This window comes from Carlito syrichta, unplaced genomic scaffold (genome assembly GCF_000164805.1).
Source record: "Carlito syrichta isolate Samal-C Ts95f unplaced genomic scaffold, Tarsius_syrichta-2.0.1 Scaffold302319, whole genome shotgun sequence".
Taxonomy (NCBI): Eukaryota; Metazoa; Chordata; class Mammalia; order Primates; family Tarsiidae; genus Carlito; species Carlito syrichta.
Window position 1 is genome coordinate 294,185 of NW_007246415.1, and position 7,086 is coordinate 301,270.

The window sequence follows — 7,086 nt, forward strand, 5'->3', positions numbered from 1 at the left end:
AAAGATCCGAGTATCACATGTTCTCACTCATATAATGGACCTTGAACATCCAACGTAATAATATAAGAAAATGACTGACAGTATTGGGAAACTATGGGGGGGAGGGGGATGGGATTAACAGTAGCAAACACCTGTCTGGGGATGGGGAAACACCTCTTATCAGCAGGGTGCCTGAATGAAACGTAATTGTACACCTAACCCTTAACTGTACCCCACAAAACCATAATAAAAAAATTAATTTAAAAAAAAGGAAAAAAAAAAAAGAGTAACAACATAACTAAACATAAAAAGACAGGATAAATGTATTTGTTGTTTGTAACTCTTTTTCTCCAGCTGATTTAAAACACAAATATAAAGCAATAATCAGAAAACTGTGTTTATGGGCATACAATGCATAAAGATGTAATTTGTATGACAATGACAGCAAAAAGGCAGGGGAACAGGGCTATATGGGAGCAGAATTTCTTTATACTAATAAAATTAAATTCATATTACTCTGAAATAGACTGTTATACATTATATTACTTATAATCCCTACTAAGAAAATAACTAGGCCAGGCTTGGTGGCTCAACCTATAATTCCAGCACTTTGGGAGGCCAAGGCAAGCGGATTGCCTGAGCCAGCGGGTTGGAGACCAGCCCAGGCAACTTGGCAAGACCTCGCCTCTACAATAAATCAAAAAATTAGCCGGGCCTGGTAGTGCATGCCTGTAGTCCTGGCTACTTGGAAGGCTGAAGAGGAAGGATCGCCAGAGCCCAGCGGGTCGATGCTGCAGTGGCCGTGAGGGTGCGTGCCACTATACTCCAACCTGGCAACAAGAGTGAGACTCCAACTCAAAAAAAAAAGAACTAAAAATATATAGTAAAAGAAATCACAGGAGAATTAAAATGGTACACTAGAAAATATCTGTTTACATAAAAGAATGCAATAATCAAGGAACAGAGAAACATAAAAGACATAAGCCCTGTAAAAAAACAAATAACAAAATGCTATGAATAAATCCTACTTTATTAGTAATTACTTTACATGTAAGAGGATTAAATATGTCATTTCAAACCAGAGATTGGCAGAATGGATATGAAAACATGATCTAGTTATATTTTTTCTATAGGAGACACATGCTAGAGTCAAAGATACAAATAGATAAAATGTTAAAGGATTAGAGTCTATAATACTGAGTGATGTATCACAGAAACAAAAAATTGAGTATCACATGTTCTCACTCATGTGAACCTTGAACAATTATCATAACACTATAAGAAAAGGATTGGCAGTAGCAGAAAACTGCCAGGGCAGGTGGGTAGGCAGGATTGGCAGTGGTGAGAATCTGCCGGGCGATGGGGGGGCACACCTCATCAACAATTTGAACATTTGTTTACCTAACCCTGAATTGTCTCGAACCCACGGGCTCAGGCAATCCACTCTCGTCGGCCTCCCAAAGTGCTGGGATTATATAGGCTGAGCCACCAAACCCAGCCAGTATATTTTTAAAAACTGAAAACATATAAGTTATGTTATCTGACCACAATGGAATGAAATTAGAAAGCAATAACAGAAGAAAATCTGAGAAGTTTACAAATCTGTGGATATTAAAAACGCCCTGTTGGCTGAACCAGATTTTGAGATGGTTTGGACACAGCATGTGACTACCAGCTTCAGATTTCAGTAGTAGAAAGCAAACTGGCTGGTCGCTGAGCATGAAGTGAGACTCTCCAGGTAATTTGAAGGCCTCATCCAGTAGATGGTGGTAGATGAGCTTGGTGTGTCAGAGAGGATGAGCTAATTACTCTGGTGTCTTGAGTTGAATCACAGTGTTGACATTTGCATTCTCTGCTCCTTGATGGAGACTGGAGATTGGCCAACGGGACACTGCCGTATGTGCTGTCATCCTCAGAAAGTCCATACCCTGAAAACTATGCTCACTCCCCACAGAGGAATACCCCTCTCACCTCTTTGCTCCAGACGCACAAAACTATTCTCGAAGTCCTAAAGAGCCGACCCTTCCCTGCTACTGCACTTTGCACATGCTGTACTTTCTGCCTGAAATTCCTTCCATCTGATGAACTCTTGGTCATCCTTCAAGAACCAAAATCCTGCCTTCTCTATGAATTCTCACTGGATGCTCTGGCAGAGCTGGGGGCTCTCTCCAGGGTTTCCATAGGCCTCAGACAGGCACTTTATTGCCTGTGGAGAACGCCTCTGGGAAAATGAGCCTGCTCCCTGAGGAGGCTGGGAGGCTCTTGAGGCAGGAGGCACATCTGTTTCATCTTTGTAATTTGGCTTCCAAAACGAAAATAATCGTGGCGTTGTCATTCTATGAATGACATGAATGAATGTCATCCTTGCAGAAAACTGTCTCCATTTCTCCACCACGTAGCTGGGTTCCAAAGATGTCTCCTGTAACTCTCAGACTTTTTGTCTCAAACACTCTCCTACAGACCCCAGTTTTGCTTCGAACAAGGAAAGTTCATTCCTACCCTCGGCCTGTGTTCACACTTGTGCCCTGTCTGTGATTTCTTCCCCCAGATCTCAGCATGGGTGGTTCTGCCTCGTCATTTGGGTCTCAGGTTTCCATACCTGTCCATTTTTAAAAAGTGAGCCACTGGGAAATAAGTGGAGTTTAACTTGTGATTGGAATACTAACGACCAGTGATGGTTTGGGGAACCAGTTAAAAGAGAAAATATGAAAAAAAATCCTCGATTTGGGACACCACCACACGCCTATTAGAATGACAAAGCAAAAGAAAAACCGACCTGAGGACACTGGTGACACTGGACACAGAAACATGGAGCCAATGACGCCTCAGGCACTGCTGGTGAGGGCAAAAGACGGTGTGACCCTTGGTTGGCAGCAGGCGGCTTCTTGCAGTGCAAACACAGGTGCGTTCTGGCCCAGCAACCCCACTCTAGAGAGGGAGCCTGGGGAATGAAGCACGCTCACATCAAAACCTCTCCTGAGTGCTTACAGCACTTTGTTCATAACACCCCAAACCGAAACAACCCACAAGCCTTCATCAGGTAAACAAACAACTTCGGTCCATCTGTGCCACGAAATGCTTCTCAGCAATAAAAAGGAATGAAGTCTGGTTTACACGGCAACTTGGGTGAAGCTAGGAAGGGGCTCTGAGTGAAGGGCCCGCCTAGGGGTCATGTGACGAGTGTCAGAAGCCAAGACAAGCCACTCAAAAGCGGGAAAAATACAGACCCTATTGGCTGAATACTCCAAGTTTGTGATGCAGATAAATTCTGAAAAAATACAGGGGGAATAAAAGCCCAGGAAACTCACCCATGGGCCACTCCCATGTTATGACTCCTTCCCACGCCCCACCCCCCGCCATCATCTTCAGAATCCTCCGACAGCAGCCTTGTCCGCTGTGTCCTGCCGGGCTCCATCCCGCAGAACATGTGGGTCGGCGTGCGCTCACTCCGTCGGCTCCAACTCCAATCTGAAAAGCCAGGTGAGGTGGATCGCGTCGGACGCCAGAGGATGCCTGCATGCAACCGAGGGCCCTCGCGTGTGGCGTCTACAGGGACAGTCACACGCGGCCTCTGATGCGAGGTCTGTAGCTGTTTCTCTGGAAAATGTGTTCTTTCCAATACTCGTCAGTAACGAGCTCGGAAACAAGCTGCAGCCACTTGGGACAGCTGCAGTGCCACCCAGTGTTGCCCCTGCAGGCTCTAGTCACTACTGCGGCATAATGCGTCGCCCCAAAGTGAGAAGCTCAAAATAACACCACTCACTTCATAACGTTCCATTCCGTGGTAGAGGTGGGCGATCTCCAGCAGGTAAGTTCTTGTTTCGGATGGAACCTCTCTCCCAGGAAGAATACCATGTGACTCATGCGGGAACTAGACTCAGCTCTCTTAGTTTCTCTCTGCTTGGGATCTCTTGCATCCCAAACATCATGGCTTGAAGTAACAGACATCTCTTCCCTTACAGCTTCCTCATGGGCAATCAGGCCCTCACACGACTCTGGCTCTCGCAAGGCTGAATCGAGCTGTTTTCCAGCATCACCCGCAGGCCTGACTGGAGTTAGGGCGCCCAAGAGGCTCACACACATGGCATGGGCTGGAGACCTCTCCACCCCGGCCACCAGAGCCCCTCCACGGGCCTGCTTGGGCATCCTCACCACGCGGCGGTGGCGTCCCCAAGCACATGAGCTAAGACAGGGAAAGACGGAAATTGCAGTCTCTGTTTCTGACCTAGTCTCAGAAGTCACATGCCATCACTTAGTGACACACACACTCACTAAAGTGAGCAACTGCTCCCACACCCAGGGGAGGTAGGCTCCCCATTTTAAGGGGGAGCATCAAAGAATGAGGACATATTTTAAGCCACAATGCCACTCCCCCTTCCGGCTATCACCCTGAGCACCGGCTCCGAAGACCAAAAGCCCAGGTGGGTGCTCTCCTGAGCAAGCCAGGCCTTTCTCCTTAGCTGAATTCTCCAAACTTCTTCGAAGGTGGAAGCCACTGCCAGTGTTTCCATCTCACATTGTTTTGACTGTTTTTAATGGCAATTTCCCCTTCCCACTCCGCGAAAACCAGAGGAAAGCAAAAGCACTCCAGTGGAAGAGGAGGGAGGGAGCAGTCCCCTTCAGCGTCAACAAGGGTGAGGTGACAGAGGGTGCCCAGATGCGAACAACTGGCGAAGGACTCTGAGGCTCTGCGGGGAGCGTTTGCTCCCTTTACAATTCTGCTTCCCTCCTTCTGATGGCAGCAAGAAGAGAGCCTGGTTGGGGGTGAGTTTGTCAGGAATGCTCTGGGTGATGCTGCTGCAATCCGTCTTACAGGAGAGCGGGAAGGACTTCCACGAGGGCGGGAAAGGGAGAGCTAGAGGGAGAGGGAGACGGAGGAGAGAGGGAGAGGAGGGAGGGAGGGAGGGTGAGAGGGAGGGAGGGAGGAGGTGGTGAGAAACCGGATGAAAGGAGAGGGGGAGGCAGAGAGGGAGGGAGGGAGAGGGATGAAGTCCGATTCTTCTCACCATGTGATCCAGAAAAACATCAAGACATTTCTGTCCTTGGCTTCTGTTTGCTTTGAGATTACTGGGAAGCTGATGCTGGGGCTTTAACTTAATACAGAAACGTAAAGTTTCCTGTAATAATCGAGTTCCTTCTTTTTTTTCTTTTTTCTTTTGAGTTGGAGTCTCACTCTGTCGCCCAGACTGGAGTGCAGTGGCCACTGCCGGACACCACAGCCTCCACCTGCTGGGCTCTGGCGATCCTTCTGCCTCAGCCTTCCGAGTAGCCGGAATTACAGGCACGCGCTACCACGCCCGACTGATTTTTGATTTATTGTAGAGATGAGGTCTCGCCAAGTTGCCCAGGGGGGTCTCGAACCCGCAGCCTTAGGTAATTCACTCACCCCAGCCTCCCAAAGCGCAGGATTACAGGCTGAGCCACCGAGCCCGGCTCTAGTTCCTTCTTAAACTAAATATAGGGAGAAAATCTAAGGACAGTAATCCGTAAAAAAAGATCACGGTGGCTGGCACGTGGCACGGGGCGTGGAGGTGAACGTGAAGACAGAATGTGGCGCGCTCAGGAACTGCCCCTTCAGCACCCGACCAGCCTGGCGGAGGGATTTTCCGCAGCCAGGACCTCCAGGACCCTGACCTCGCACTCGTGCGCACACGGCGACCTGTGACCGCCAGAGGGCGCTGCCGCGCGCGCGAACACACACACACACACACACACACACGTCTTCCCGGCTGCCGCCCTGGAATGAGCACTCCCAACAGCAGTAACTGTGGGCCCAGCTCCTGGACAAGTCCTTTAAGGATCCCGTTTAATCTGCAAGAGCTGGGGTCTCTGAGGCCCCAAGTCACAGAACCTGTGAGCAGCAGATCCAGGATTCACATCCCAGCAGTCAGACTCCAGCGCTCAGGTGACTGTCATGGGTTGAGAACCAATGAGCTTCAGCCTCATCTGATACATTGTATTGTTTAAACACTTTATTCTGAATGCTAATTATTCTCCAGCTAGATGCTAATTATAAAGAAATTCCCCATTTTCCCCAGCCAGTACACCCAGTTGTCTCACATGATTAGCTGCTTGGCCCCTAAAGTAGGATTGTCAGATTCACCAGTAAAAATACCCTGTTAAATTTGCATTTCAGGTCGGGCGTGGTACCTCAAGCCTATAATCCCAGCACTTTGAGAGACCAAAACAAGAGGACTGCCTGAGCCCAGGGGTTTGAGATTAGCCTGGGAAACTTGGTGAGACCTCATCTCTACAATATATTAAAAAATTAGCTGGGCATGGCAACACACGCCTGTAGTTCCACCTACTTGGAAGGCTGAGGTGGAAGGATTGCCTGAGTCCAGCAGGTCGATGCTTGGGTGTCCATGAGCATGCCACTGCACTCCAGTCTGGGCAACAGAGTGAGATCTGACTCAAAAAAAATTTGCATTTCAGATACACAGCAAATAATTTCTAGTGTACATACAAATATTACATGGAACACACTTGCATTAAACATAATCTTATTATTTTTCTGAAACTCATATCAACCTAGACTTCCTGTATTTTTTCTGGCAACCTTACTTTAATAAAGGTATTGGTACTTGAAAGTCCCCCCCAGCAGGATGCTGTTGGAGCCTCTACTCATGCTCGTTTTGCATGGGGCCCAGAACAGTCAGGGACTGTGCACAACTCCATGCTGCAGTTTAAACAGCACAGGGGCTTGAGCCATGTGACCAGGCAGACCTTGTGGTGCTAAAACTACTTAGGCCTCTTGGAAACTGCCCCAGGAAGGGAGTCGCAGAGGGTTCTGGAGCAAGCCCATGCCGTCTTCAGCAGACAGCACCCTGAGAATAACAGCTCCTGACATGCTGCAGGGCCCTGGCAGGGAAGGGGCCCCTGACCACGGCTGCCCAGCAGGAACTGAGCACCGTCAGCACCAAGGCTCAGGTCAGCAGGACCAGCAGCCACCCATCATCAGGGAGAAGTGGTGTCTGATCTGGTAAAGTGTGAGAGAGGACAACACAGGGGTGTGGATACCAGGAGGCGGGGAATGGGAGGCCAGCTTGGAGGCTGGCTGCCATGGGCATTATCCTTTAGGGTGTGGTCTACACTCTAAAGTCGGGC